Source organism: Elgaria multicarinata, chromosome 8, assembly GCF_023053635.1.
Source record: "Elgaria multicarinata webbii isolate HBS135686 ecotype San Diego chromosome 8, rElgMul1.1.pri, whole genome shotgun sequence".
In the NCBI taxonomy this organism is placed as follows: domain Eukaryota; kingdom Metazoa; phylum Chordata; class Lepidosauria; order Squamata; family Anguidae; genus Elgaria; species Elgaria multicarinata.
In genome coordinates, this window is record NC_086178.1 from 36,793,514 (window position 1) to 36,809,405 (window position 15,892).

Below are 15,892 nucleotides of genomic sequence, written 5' to 3' on the forward strand. Positions count from 1 at the left end.
CTAGTGTTCTGGGTGGGGGCTCAGGCATTTATTTATTTATTTATTTATACCATTATATCCCACCTTTTTTCCTCCAAGGAACCCCAGGTGGCGTACATAATCCTCCTCCTCTCCATATGTTATCCTCACAACAGCAACCCTGTGAGGTAGGTTGGGCTGAGAGTCTGTGACTGACCCAAAGTCACCCAGTGGGTTTTCATGGCCAAGTACGGACAAGAACCTGGATCTCCCGACTCCCAGTCCAACACCTTAGCCACTACACCACACAGGCATACAAGAAAATCCTATCATAATTTATGAACCCTGACCTTGGATGGCCCAAGGATTAACTGAAGTTATTTGATGCTCAAGGTAGGGCACAAGAAGAGTAAACATCAATATATAGTTATAGCAGGAGCATTGATATGCTTGTGACTAACACTTCCTAATATAGTATTTATATACACATTAGCAAGCTAACTCACATTTCAATTAGAATTTCCCTAACCATGACGTTCATAAATAATAATTATCAGAAACAAATATTTGTATTCTGCTAACAAACCTTTTACTGACTAATTGGAATCATTAAGATATCAATAACAGAAAATACATCAATCAAAAAAGTTACAATTCAAACCAATTGAAGTCAACATCTATCAAATGAGCAGTGCTACAATAAGGCAATAGAAATTGGAGGTGCATTAAACGCAACTGGCAGGAAGGGCAGTGCCCAGTGTTGTCCCTGTGAACAGGGGCCAGTGTGGCATAGTGGCTAAAGTGTTGGACTGGGAGTCGGGAGATCTGGGTTCTAGTCCCCATTCGGCCATGGAAGCCCACTGGGTGACTTTCAGCCAGTCACAGACTCTCAGCCCAACCTACCTCACTGGGTTGTTGTTCTGAGGATAAAAAGGAGAGGAGGAGGAGGATTATGTATGCCGCCTTGGGTTCCTTGGAAGAAAAGTGGTGGTATATAAATGCACAAATAAATAAATAAATAATAAAATAAATAAATAAAACATAGAGCAACACTAGTGCAATGTAACTGGCACTTGCTGGCAACACAGAAAAGTGGTGAACTGCTGCCAAAATTCAGTGACAAATCATAGTCAGGATCCTGCCCTCCCAGGCCTGATGGAAGGCAGCCATACAAAGAAGCAAGGATAGGGATGTCACTTCAACTTGCCCTATTTGCATCTCTGAACATGAACAGGACTACACTTTTCCCAAAAATGTTTGCACTTCTCTGAATTTGAGATTGCATTAAAAATGCATAAACGTGTGTGTGTGTGTGTGTGTGTGTGTGTGTGTGTGTGTAAAATGTGCACTTTGAAATGCACATTTTCCAAAAATATGCATTGTCACCCTTTAGTCAATGTGGGGAAAGTGTGCACTTTTGAAAAATATGCAGAGAAGTGTGCATTTTTCTCATTCAAAATTGGAACTTTTGCTGCTTGAATGAACTGAAAAACAAGGAACAAATGAAAACAGGAGCAAGCCTAACTGAGCTTCAAAGTGAAGTTCAGAGAATTTGGGTGAGCTCAAACAACCCTGATTCTCCCATCCTTATTCACAGCGACATGGCCTCTGCAAGCATTAAAACAGTGTACCTTTTTTTTTAGCCAAGCCTGATGATTCATAATCCTAGTTCTTACCCTTCTCACCCACTCAAACCTGAGCCACAACTTTCTCATTCAGAGGTCTTCTGTTCAAGCAATATCAAGCAATAATTTCTGTAAACCTCCCAGAGAGCCCTGGCTATGGGAGCGGTATATAAGTTTAATAAATAAATAAATAAATAAATTAAATAAATAAATAAATAAATAAAATATCAGGCTTCAATCTCCATCCCCTTATTCATGCCTGGAGCTGGTATTAGGATGCTGATGCTGCCTTTTCAGAAACAATACCAGCCTTCCCAATCTGGTACCCTCAAAATGTTTTGGATTACAACTTCCATCAGCCCCAGCCAGCATGGCCAATGGTCAGGGATGATGAGAGTTGTAGTCTGAAATATCTTGAGGCCACCAGGTTGGGGAGAGCTGGGCTGTATTCTGTTCCATGCAGATGTCACTTTTACGTGGTTGGTTCTGTGGGTTTTTCTGGCCTTCTCAACATATCTGAGAAACAGTCAAGAGAATATGCCACCGTGTCATTTATTATATTTTATTTTCCCTCCCCAGGAATGTGGTGGAAAACAAGCTTTGGGCCCCAACCCAGTTGAGAGGGTGTTTTCCTTTGTAGCTCTTCCAGGTTCTCTGACTGAAGAGAGGCAGAAAAGTTCTTTCTCCTCAGTCTCTCCCTTCCTTTGTCCTTCTAGCTGTAGCTGTTTCCTCCCTCCTTTACCTTGCTCTCCTGGACAGGCTATGGCTCAAAGGAACTGACTGCCTGGAGAGAAGACTACAGTTTTTCATGCACTTCCTCTTCACAGCCTTTCTTCTTTTTCTGTTCCCATATCTGGGCCTGTGACCAGATATGGTGATGCTACCTAAACCCTCACAAGGAGTTTCTGTCAAGTTTCTCCAAGACCCTCATCAACAACAGACAGAAAACTGAGTGCTCCAACGTAGACTTCACCTACAACATGCACATTGATGTTCTGTGGAATGTATAACTTGTGGCCCAAGATCCTGTAGTATTCTTGTATATAAAATTGCAATTTCAGATTTGCTGTGATTGCTTCCACTTGTTTATATATTCATAGAAAGACAAGAGTTCATGATGCTTTGCATCCTCCTCCCATTCTGAAGCTGCAACCCTATGCACACCAATGTGGGAATACGTACCAATGAACATAATGGCACTTCTTTCTGTAAACATGCATAGGATTGTGCTATAAGACTTTTTTTTCTTTTTCTTTTTTGTAAAGGACTAGGTTATTGACAGGGAACATTTGCATGGCTTGAGAAGCTCCCATTAAAAATCCAAGATTGTGCAGCACTAGCACAATGAATGTCCCACTGAATGCCCCCGAAAGCTATGTTATCGAGACTATAAAACTATTCTGTAATTGGCTGAATATAAAAAGGTTAATTAAGACAGCTTCTTAATAGCACACCTCTTTAAAACACTGCCTCTGTAATGCAGGATGGGTAAGAACATTTAGTAAACAGCTAATTATGCTGTAACATAGAGGTTTTTATTGTTAATTATCATAGAAGTAACAGCCCAACAATAATTTGCTAGTCAGTACATCTGTGAAGTTTAAATGAGAAAATTACCTCTTGTCTCAGCAAGGAAGTAATTGATTTCTATACAGTTGGTGACATGTTCTTTTTTTCTTTCTTCAAAGTGGTGACACTGTTATGTCATGACACAAATGGGAACTTAAAGGTACACCCAAAGTTCTGTAAATTTTACAGGCGTACAACCTTCTACTATATCAATATGATGCTCTCCGTATTTTGTATTATCTATTATTTACTTTACTGGACTCCTGCATGACCTAAATGGCACTGAAGCTAGAAATTGCTCCGTAATTTAGCTCCTTTATATGGTATAAATTCAGGGTTTGCGCCTGGACACTTTACAATTCAGTTGCTACTTTAATGAGAAGATCAGTCCATGTAGGAGGTGAAATTAATTCTTAATTGTAACACAGCTGATGTGTTTTTGTGTTCACAGTGTAACATCAAAGTATCAATGTGACCTACTTTGAAGCAGGTTTCTGAGATTACCTACAATGTATTTGATTTTTCAGAATGTCTCTACTAATGTTTTAATAGACATGGCTGACTCTTGGCATGAATGGGCCCTTGTGATTGTCCTCAGATAAGCCCCTTCTATGTCAGTGGTGCCCCCGCATGCTTATCTGGCAAAAGCAATAGGCAGCAGCAATAACTGTACTCTGATTGGTGGAGGATGGGAGCCTCAATTTTCATTTACCACAATGTCTCAATGTAGTGCCTCTCAGGAGCATTGTGGGAAATTGAAATAGTGGACCATAGATGTCAGTACCCCAAGCCTTGAGCCTTTTAGAGGCTCAAGGGCTCTATCTATACCCAGGCTTATTTGAGGCCCTCCCAGCCTTGCCATCACCTTCTGGCGCAGAGGATAAATCCTCATTCATTCGTCGCAGAAGTCTCAAGCTACATAATCAGGTGAGGGCCCTTTAACAATTCAGTCAGCTCCTCCAAGAGGGGCAGACCTGATCACATTACAGGTCTTCTCAGCCTGCATAATGCTTCAGTTGATGTTAGCTCACTGCTGAGAAAACATCTCTCTATTGTCCTAGTAGGAGAGCCCCAGCCATCAGGACCCACTTGGAGTTATCCAAGGTCCTACTTTCCTCTTGCTTTGATCTGGCTTCATGCTTTGATCTTGCAACAAGCTTCCCCTGTGAGCCTCAAGGGACCACAGAATGGGCAACAGGCCCAGTTGCTCAATTTGAGGGAAGGGGCAGGGCAAGTGTCAGCATTGATGATCTCAGATAGCAGACCTAGAAGCTGCCCAATGGTGGCAGATGCTGTACAACTTGTGTACACCAAGTCATAGGCATCTCTCACATGCTGCATACTGTGGACTGGCAAGTGGTTTTTGCAGCCCCTGAATGGGTGCCACATGTGGCTGGTGGGTCGTGTTTCATTTGTCATATCACACAGGCTGTGCAGTCTGCAATAGAGAATCAAAAGTGCAGCCTAGCCTTTATGCTGAGGTAGGCAAGATAGTGTCACAAAGAAAACACTTCAAGGATTCTAACTAAATGCTCCAGTAAAAAGATAAAGGCTTAATCAATTGAAATAAAGGTGTGTTATCAATCATAATTTCTGTGTCACATATCATAAGTAATATTTAAGATGTGCTTTACTAACCTTGCTTGAGGGTGCTCATAAAAAATTGCAAGAACTGGTACTGGCACATAAAACCTATATGGGCAAATGATCAGAAAAAACTCCAAATGCAGAACAAAAAGGAATTTCAGCTCCATCCATTACAAAAGCTGTGGTGGTGTTTTCTTCTCCACAGGCCAGACTGTGTGGATCACTGAAAATATTATTATTTGTCCTTAATGTTTATGAAGGGTGGGCTTGCTCCATCTTCTAAAGCATTAATCATGATCAAAATAATTATGGGATGTTATATGGGTGTGCTGAATATTTGGCTGGTAATATCTTTATTGTAGTTGCAGTTGTAACAGATGGTGGCCAGGAAAGGTAGTTCTCCAGGGCAGGCTGTTAGCAACTCCAGGGATGCTTAGCATCCCTGACATGTGGTACGTTTCACTGAATGAGTTTTCTGAGTATAACATAATAACTTTTCCTCTGAAAAATAAACACTTGTATTGTTGGCGAACTTTGGTTCCTTCTGTTCTCTGCTTCTGATATACGATAGCTCTTTTATAAATAAATTGGCAGTGATTAGCATGGAGGGAAAGTGCACATCCCCCCCACACCAGTGGGGGCCTTAAAAGTCCTATTAATGCAACGATGCCCTTGCGTTAAGTTGGCCTTTACTGCCCCCATTCCCTCATGGGCGCCCATGCTTTCCTCTCCCTGCTTGTCCAAAGGAATTGCACTCTTTCCAGAGTGCGCTTTCCCAGGGTGGACCTGCAGGGGGTCTGACGGCCTCCCACACCCAGATGGGGATTGGTGGCAACAGTGAGTTGATTGCCAGAGCAAAGTCCTGATCATCCATTTACTTAAAGTTTAAAGAGGGATAGATCCATCTATTTCTGGTCTGTGTCACTTTCCCATGCACTCACCCATCAGTCTGTTCTGTCTTATTCCACATTAATCAATGGGTTTAAAACACACACACACACACACACACACACACACACACACACACACACGGTTTTCTCCCAATGTGTATTTCCCAAATATATATTTCTATTTCATCTCAAAATATACATAAGAAAAGCATTGGTAGGTTTCCTGAGATAAGAACATAATTACAACAGTTGGAAAAGATTAATAGATAATTTCAAATTAATGAAAAATATATAACATTTGGAGAAGTGCAAAATTTGGAGCATAAATACATTCCAATCACACATTCGCCTGGAAGTTGTAAATCAGGGCAGATTGTAATAGAATTCGCAAAGAACCCGTATTTAAGGTAGATTTTAGGGGTGTGCACGGACCCCCCCACTCTGCTTCACTTTAAGATCCGCCATTTTCGGATCGGCCCGCTCCGCCCCGCCCCGCCCCCACTCTGCCTGTGCCCACTCCGCTCCGCTCGGAGCTCCGGATCCAGATCGGAGCTCCGGATCCGGATCAGAGCTCCGGTCCCCCCCCCATAGGGGGGGTTACCGGGCCCTGCCGCCGTCGCCGCCCATGCGGCGACGGCGGCAGAGCCCGGTAAGGGACCAAGGGGGAGGGGGCCTTACCTGCCTCTGTCCGTGGTCCGTCGCCGTCTTCAATTGAGCCTGCGGTTCCACCAGGAAGTCTGGGCCGCAAGTGCGGCCCAGACTTCCTGCTGGAACCACGGGCTCAATTGGAGACGCTGACGGACCGTGGACGGAGACAGGTAAGGGAGAGGAGGGCGGGGGGCATTACCGGGCCCTGCTGCTGTCGCCGCATGGGCGACAGCGACAGCGGCAGGGCCCGGTAAACCCCACTTACCTTTCCGGCGGAGCTCCGGATCGAGGCGAAGGATCCGCCTTCACCTCGATCCTCTTCGCCACGCTCCGCCGGCCCCCCAATCCTCTTCGCCTCCACCTTAAGGGCAGGCGAAGCCCCCCGCTCCGCTACTGCTTCTCCGGTCCGATTAGAAGCGGAGCACATCCCTAGTAGATTTCCCTGAAAACAGATGTTCAGATAGCCACTGCAGTAAAAAATCTGGGGAAACCAGGGCCTCCACCATTCAGGAACTTGAAGGTGGATTTTGCAGTAAAGATCATGTCTGCACCTTCTTAATTAACTTCTCTACAAAGTCCACAAGGGTTGTGTAATGCCAACATAACATTTCCCTGTGCCTTTCTGGATGTCCAGTCAAGAACTGGTTATTCATTTTCAACAAGCCGTGAGTTGTAACAAATGTGATATAATATTTCCATCATCGTATGCAGCTCTTTAATATCCATATGTTTCCATATACCTCAATCACTGTTATTCAACTCCAACTGTCTCAGATAGGCAGCACTTGGAATGTGAAACTGAATAAATTATGAAGTTTATTAATTTAAGAACTTTATGTCAATTTATCTATTTATTGCTCAGACTGTGTTGAAAGCCTGCTGAGTACCAGCTCTACTACACAGTAGCATTCCATAATAGTTTACAACTGTCACTACTCACTTTCAATGTTAGATAAGTTAAAATAAGTGATTTATTTTAATTTATTTATTTATTTATTTATTTATTTATTACATTTATATCCTGCCTTTTTTCCTCCAAGGAACCCAAGGCAGTGTACATAATCCTTCTCATCCTCACAACAACAACTCTGTGAGGTAGGTTAGACTGAGAGTCTGTGACTGGCCCAAAGTTACCCAGTGGGTTTCCATGGCCGAGTGAGGACTAGAACCCAGATCTCCCAACTCCCAGTCCAACACCTTAGCCACTGCACCACACTGGCTCATATGATATATGTTATTATCATATATCCTGGGTGTAGTCACTCCTCATCTTCTAGCACCTATATAGTTACAAAAGTCACCCATTTGTGGTGGGGGGGAGTTCGTAAGATTGTGTTCTTAGTACTGTTTTCTCAGGCTAGGTGCCCCAAAATCTTGAAATTGGTCATCTCGTTATTTTGGCGAATGCCGCAAAAGTACTTACTGTGTTTTCTTTGGATTAATCACATCACCAATAACATAATGCATCTAGAACAGCCTGGGCTTCCTTCCAAAGTCTTGCTGTTTATATTCAAGGAAACTAAAGGAACAGACACCTAAACTAATTGAGAGAGGAAACATCATACAACTCTAAGAACCATTGACATAATTCACTGGAGGTTTCAGTTATTCCTAAGCCAAGAATTAACTAGCTTCATCTGTAGGAAATTGTCAAAATACATCTGGGCACAATTCTCAAGCAGATCTTTTGTAACGTCGCTTCTCATTTTTCCTGGCTGGTGAAGCTCATTAGTAATCAAAGGAAGAGGCCAACGGAACAACCTCATTTATGGCCATTCTGTTCCCTCCCCACCCCCACCCCCACTTTTATTTTTATTTTATTTATTTTTAAAAAGCTGCATTAATACAAGCTGCATTTGAAAATGTAGCAATTAGGACAATTAGTCTGGGTGTGTGCATGTGTGTGTTTTCCCCACTGCATGCAAAAAATTCTTCTTCTTGTAGTGCGATGGTGTTTCTGTCTTTTTGCATTAGCAGAAAATGCATTTTTAATCAGTCTTCAGATTGTTGTTGTTTTTATTATTAATAGCATTCAAAGCTGTGTACAAGAACATTTGATCTCTGGAATCCCTTGCAGCATAAGCGGGGAGGGGGCTTGGTAAAGCTCCGTCTTGTAAAGCTCTGCCATGCCTAGTCTGTGCAAGAGCTTTGTCCCCTGTCTGTTTTCACAGGAAAACTCACTTCTTTCCTTATTTATGCCTAATCATCTTGTAGCCTCTTTAAACCTCCCTCCAGGGCAGGAATGGGAAGCAGCTACACCCTTACTGGCCTTTTGCCTCACTAACCTAGGGCCCATCTACACAAGGGTTTCTCCCATCATTGGAGTACCTGTCTCACTCACGAGGCACACAGGGCATTCCTGAAAGTGTTTTCCTCCTGCTCTTTCTGCCTATATATCCCACAATTCTTCAGACTGCTTTCATTGTTTTCTGTCTTGCCGTTTCCATGCAGTATTAATCTTGGTGTGTTTTACCAAACAGCCCTCCTGCCCTGTCTCGCCTTGGTGGCCATTTTGGAGCCTCTGAAATGGTCCCAATTTGACTCAGGGTGCTTTGGGGCTTGGCTGCCTCACTTCAGAACTGAAGCTGAAGGGGGTCAGCCCTTGCGGGTTCTTGGGTGTCCACCATGTGGCCTGCGCAGGGGCATAAGGTCAACCAGGAGTCCATTGGACTCCCCACTCTCTCGCCTCCCTCCCTCCCCCCTCCCAACCCGGAACCAACACCACTGCCAACACTACCCACGGGACTTACCTTTGCTGCCTGTCTTCATCCATTAGAGCTGTGATTTAAAGGTAAGTTGGGAGCTCCCTTGTTTTCATAGATCTAGAGCTGCAAACTTCAGAAATGGACCTTTACGGCTGCCATAGTTTGTGGCCCTAGATCTATGAAAATGAGAAAGCCCCTACCTTATCTTTAAATCACAGCTCTAATGGAGGACGATGGGCAGTGGTGGTGGGCAGTGGTGGTGGGCAGTGGTGGGCAGTGGTGGGGGCGGCGCCGAGGTTTTCTTGTTTTATTTGCCTTCAAATCTATTTGCAATTGATAAAAATTGCAGCCATAATCCATGCAGATTATTGATGGCCAAAATGTGCATAATTTCTGCACATAATAATAATAATATTTTTAAAAATGAAAAAGTTCCCCGATTTCAGGAAGAAATTCTGGCTCAGATCACAAATGCAAACCAAGTTGGGGGCACCATGGAAAATCTGGGGAAAGGGCCAGATATTCCTGCAAGTGACACCCCTAGTTTTAACCTCACGTTACTGTAGCTTAACCTGATAGGAGTGGCTTCAGTCTACAGACCCGGTCCAGCAGCCTTTCTTTTGACTTTATTTATTAATTTACAATATTTGCATACTGTTCCACATCCAAAATTTCAGAGTGGCAGATAAGATTAAAGAATAAAACCACTAAATAAAGATAATTAATATTTTTTAAAAGAAACAGAATTGAGATAAAACCGAAAACCTTCACTTTCAATGAGCATGAGGAGTGACTCAGTGGGGAGGAAGCCGGGGCTTTGCTGACTGTTGTGGGTGGGAGTGCATCATCAGCCATTTAATTTCTTAACAGTATTTGCCAAAGTGCACAAACACAGCTGTGCATCTGTGAATAGCACATTTTCCCCCTATTAAAATGGTCCTGCATAGACATGGAACTTTGTGGGTGTGCACTGAAAAATATCATTAAAAAAATTAAATGGCTGACTATGCACTTCTGTGGTCCCACAAGTACAACAGCAGTGGCTTGGAGGAGGAGGAGGGGGCAGTGATCAGCCTTTCTCAATACCCTCTGAAGGGCTTCCCCCTCCTCTCTGCTTTGCTCAGTGAAATAGAGAATGAGATCAATGCTGCTTGCCCCAACCCCCTCCTTCCTTTTGGGGGGGGGATCAAGTTTCAAATGTCTTTTCAAGCCTTCCCAATTATCCCCCTTTTTCTTTTCATTTTTTTGCCTCAAAAAAGTACTAGCCGACAATCCAATGGTGGGTGTGTCTACTCAGCAGTAAGTCACATTGACTTCAGTGGAGTTTACTCCTGGGCAACAGAAGCGCCAAGCCAGGCAAGAGGAATCTTTGCTTGAGGACATAACATTAGAGGTTGCCTGGGAAAAGGGCACATTGGCTTTTGTGTTGGTTTGTATAGGGGGCTGGAGGATTTTTTTTTGGTGGAAGAGGAGAGGGGAGCATAAAGGCTGTTATTGTGGGGTTTGTTTGTTTTTTTTAAAAAAAACACCCTCATTTCTCTAGTTAAAGTCATGCTTCACTGGTGTGCATGTATTAAACAATGAGAGAGAGAGAGAGAGAGAGAGAGAGAGAGAGAGAGAGAAGGAAGGAAAGATGTGAGGCAGCAGGGTTCACTTACAACAATCCCTCCCATTTCTAATGCAATGCAAGCAAGACCAAATAACATGTGGCACAAATTTGCATTACAAAGCGATACAACAACACTTGCACGACCTTTGAAACTCCTCCTTCTTCTCCCACAATTGCAACACAATGCACTGGTGTTTGACATTTGGTCACATTATAAACACCACCGATACTGCACTGTATTCATTAATGTTTTCCCACTGAGCAGCAATTGCATTTGGAAAAAAATATTGCCACAGCGATGGCTCATGAATGAAATGGGCCCTGGTGTAGGTTGTCCCCTGGTTGCTGTTTATTAAAACCTGCCATGTGAATGGCAATCCCATTTGGGGAATATGAAAGAAATACCAATACTTCACTAGCTGGAACTGAAGAAATTTTGTACAGCCTCAGAAGCCTTGGACAGTGATTTAAAACCACTGTGTTAGAGCAGATTAGTGAATCAGCATATCACAGCTCTTGCGAAAGTGTTGGGTAGACCTAGCCAGTGTATTAGAAAGATACTCAAGTAGGAACTGTCAAATAAAGCTGAAGAAAGGAAGCAACTGGGTCGCTGTACTCAACACCAAGGCAATTCTATTGAAACTATTTCATTATATCCCATTTACTTTTACCGAGCAACTAAATAAATAACTCTCCACATTTACTAATATAAAAATGTGTCCTTTGCAGGATTTACACTACTGCTTTAAAATGGTTTATAACAGTAGTGACAACTGTTGGGCCCCAGAACACAATCCATGTACAGTTTTCAAAATGTTTTCAAAGTGTCACATCCTGCTTGGTGCAGATCTGGCCTTTGTGCCAAAAAGAAAGCAAAAGGGGCCTGACAGCTAGGCCCAATCTACACCAAGCAGGAGATAACACTTTAAAAACATTAGGAAAACGGTATATGTAATGTGTCATGGGCCTGAACAGTTGTCATAACCATTATAAACCGTTATAAGCAGTAGTGTAGATCCTTCCTAGTTGTAAAGTGGGCTAAAATAGCTTGTCTACGCTCTGCCTCACCAACATAGGGCTGGAACATGCAGCCACATGCTATCTCCTATGTGTGCCCTGGTTCTATCCTGGACCAGATGCAGAATTGCCCCAGCCTGAACCTGATTGAGTCAGGCTGAAGGAACAACACTCTTGGTTTGCAACCGATAGCATATTTTAGTAGCAATATCAGTGATTGGTGATTTTAAAGGCCTAAAGGAATGGAATAATAATAATAATAATAATAATAATAATAATAATAATAATAATAATAATAATAATAATATATTTCTTACCCGCCTCTCCCTATGGATCAAGGTGAGGAACAACATCAAATACAAAAGTACTACAAAATACATAAAACTGATTAAAAACATATAAAACTAATATATTATTAAAATAACAACCAGACATTTTAAAATTTGACTGGGTAGGCCTGCCGGAAGAGATCAGTCTTTATAGCTTTTTTAAATTCAGAAAGACTGTTAAGTTGATGAATCTCTCCTGGCAAGCCATTCCACAGTCTGGGAGCAGCAGAAGAGAAGGTCCTCTGGATAATGGTTCTCAGCCTAGTTTTGGCTGAGTTAAATTCTTCCCAGAGGACCTGAGTGTGTGGGGCGGATTATACGGAAGAAGGAGATCCTGCAGGTAACCTGGACCCAAACCATGTAGGGCTTTAAAGGTAATAACCAACACTTTATACTTCACCTGGAAACTAATGGGCAGCAAGTGAAGAGATTTTAAAACTGGTGTAATATGGTCACCCCTAGGTGTACTGGTGACCAATCTGGCTGCAATATTTTGAACTAGCTGAAGTTTCCGGACCAGGCACAAAGGTAGCCCTATGTAGAGCACATTGCAGAAGTCAAGCTTCGAAGTTACCAGCACGTTCACTACCATCTTTAGGTCTTCCAACTCTAGGAAGGGGTGCAGCTGGCATACCAGCCGAAGCTGACAGTAGGCACTCCTGGCTGTCGCACCTATCTGGGCTGTCATTTGGAGTGATGGATCCAGAAGCACCCCAAGCTGTGAATGCAGTCTTTCAGGGGGAGTGAAACCCCATCCAGAACCGGTTGACACACCTCCAAACACAGGTTGCAGCCTCTTGAATATGCTCTTGATTTTAAAGAAATGGATGAAAATGCTTTTGATTTTAAAAGCAGTTTGGGGAGATCACAAGTAGAACACTCACGTTCATGTGGCCTTGAACATTTTAAACCCTAGGCAGTTGCTGAAGCAACATTCAATACTTGCCAAGAAAAACATATCCTGTTTCTCCCCGGTTCCTTTACGCATCTCTTAATGCAATGGAACAACAGTGCGCGATTGCACTGTTCTATAAGATTCCATGTCCTCTCCTTCCCCAAATAAGCTGTGCTGCAACAAACAAATCAAGCTGCACAATGGCTACACCATTGCATCTGATGGGACTTGATCACACTTGGTTGAGGAAACGAGTTGTTCCTTCATATGGGCGCATATGGGTAAGCGGCTGGCAGAATTGGATTGTTAGTCTTTAAAAACTGCATTTATAAACTGCATTCCTTCTGCTATCAGCAGCAATGAATGCAGAAGTTCATGTAAACATGCAGCCCACCAAAGAAAACAAATTGCAGATGAGAACCCTGAAATAAGAAGCTGCTGCCGCTTCCTTTATTGCAGGATTGTGGTCTATTAAAACAACACTATTAAAGCAAATGCAAAAGCAGGCTGCCTTTATTTGCTACTTTGTCACTGTGTAAGAACTAGACTCTCATTACTTCCTTCCCCATCTACTTCATGCTTGTTTTACTGTAGGGTGACATTATGGGCACATTTAAAAGGTGGTTTCAGAAAACAATGCAGAGACACAGAAATGGAAATTCTATTTGGTATCCTGCTATGTATTTTAATGCTACTGCTTCTTTAATGCTACGTTGCTTCTTAGCAATGTACGGACATTGCTAAGAAGTTGGATTTTATTTTATTTTATTTCTCTAGATCAGTGGTTCCAAAAGTGGGCGGTACCGCCCCCTTGGGGGCGGTGGGATTGCATAGGGGGGCATTAAGAGGCAAAGGGACAGCAGGGGGCGTTAACAGGGGGCGCTAACAGACAAAGGGGCAGCAGGGGGACACTCAAGGTGGTCTCTCCAGAAGGTCCTAAAACCCAGGGACCGAGCAAGAAAGAGTGGCAAATTCAGCTGCTCTCCTCACACCGCTCCTGCTCAGGAAGGACTTTCTCACTCACGCAGCCGCTCTCTCCTCCTATCTCAAGCCCACAGCGGCCCCACCAGAAGTAGGGAATGGGGACGCGCCCACAGGAGGCAGCAGAGCAGGAAACAGTGGCGAATTCAGCTGCTCTGCCCACTCTTCTCCTGCCTAGGAGGGCTCACGGGTTCTTTCCACTCCCTCCCTCCCTCCCTCGGCCAGAGCTGCTCCCTCCTACAAGCTGCCCCAGCAGACCTCTTGTGATAGTTGCTGCACAAGGTAGGAACAGCAGCCCTGCGGTGGAGAGGAAGGAGCACGTGGAGGACGGCGGGCGGCTGAGCAGCTGCCAAGAACAGCAGCCGGCCGGCTGGGTGGGGAGCAGGACTGCTTGTGCTGCTGCAAGGTATCACCAGGCTCCCTTCCCCTGTCAGGAGTTGCAGATTGGGGCCATCTCCCCTCTGAGCTGCTGCCCTCCTGTCCTAATCAGCCCGGCAGCTATTGTGAGGCTTGGGGGAGGGGAGTTGGAGAGAGAGAGAGATGCTGTGTGTCTGTGTGTGTGCTCCCACCCCCCAAAAAATCTGGACTACAACAGGATTGGGAGAGAAAAGAAAAGGGGGAGTGGGAGAGAGAAAAATGCAATTCCCCAGGTCCTTCCTGGTTAAAGAAGATTCAGCAGCACCTTTTTTCAGAATGCTTGCTGAAACCATTACTATCTGCCCTTGCTTATTTCAGGGTGTCCAACCCCCTTTTTTCAAGCTTTCTTTTGGTAAACATGGTATGTGTGTATCTTGTGTCACCATAAAAACAGCTGCAACACAATCCTAAGTATGTCTACTCAGAAGTAAGCCCTACTGAGATCAATAGAACTTACTCTGAGGCAAATGTGCATAGGATTCAGCCTGAAAACGAAGAGAGGGTGAAGAAAAGACAGGAGAAAATGAATTGTAGAAATAGAATAGCAAGGTAACTGTGGGATATTTAACCATATTTAAAGACAGTAAGTACAGTAAAATTAGTGCCCCTCTACTTCAGTCCCAGCCAGGTTTCCATAGGAAAACTCTGTACCAGGTGGCAGATAATTATTTTTAAATTTTAATTAAAATACATCATCTTTTCCTATAACAAAATGGTGCTTACTCCTAAGTAAGTGTGTTCCACTGAAGAAGGAAATCTATTTGATTCCTATATTCATGCTAGTGTGACATGATAAGTTAAAGGCACAATTTTATGCATGTTTAGGCAGAAAAAAGTCCTTCAACTCCTAGAATCCCCTCTAAATGGGAAGCACCCACCCCGGGCTTGCCGAGGGAGGGAAGGAAAAGAGAGTGAATGCCTCTGTTTGCAGCCAGCGTGGCAGGGCACACCAATTGGATTTTGAATAAAGTATTCAATTAATTGTTACTGTTTTGAATTTTATTATTATCTTCTTCAGTGGGTCGTTGAAAACCGCTATTCTGAATAATGATTTTTATATTGTAGGATAGGGGGCGCTGGGCATGAGTTTGTGGAACCAGGGGGGCGGTTACATGAAAAAGTTTGGGAACCACTGCTCTAGATCAAACATAAGCACATGCAATGGAGATTTGTCTGTTCTTTGAATGAGACGTTATTGTAGTATATTTTAAAACTTTGTTTACACTAATATCTAAAAGTTTATTCATGGGACACTTGTGAGTGGGGCTTGTCAGTCCAGTTTGAATCAGCTTGCAGTGATTGGTTGGATGAGTATTTGTTACTCTTGTATTCTGCCCTTCTTCGGAGCAGTGATTTGCATCATAATAACCCTGTGTGATACTTTAGGTTGAAAGAGAATGTAGGGTTAAACCATCATTTAGCCTTATGAGAAAAGCAGAAGCAAGCATGAGACTCACACTCTCACCTCTCCTCCTTTCAACACAAGGGGAGGAAATTGAAATCTCCCAGTTTCTGTTTTGAATGAACTGCCATTTCCCATTACATCTGAAGCTGAGAAACTGTGGTTTACTCTAATTGTAGTTAGTTCAAACAAACCAGGATTGGAATCCTGGCTTGTTTGAACTAACCATGATTACAAAAAACTATAATTTCCTGAGTTTG

General features: G+C 43.3%; 1 protein-coding gene across 1 annotated transcript in view; it reads left to right on the forward strand.

The window, feature by feature from the left end:
- The window catches only part of SLC9A9 (solute carrier family 9 member A9), a 326,487-nt gene that overhangs the window by 216,638 nt on the left and 93,957 nt on the right, over positions 1 to 15,892 (forward strand). The window lies entirely within an intron of this gene.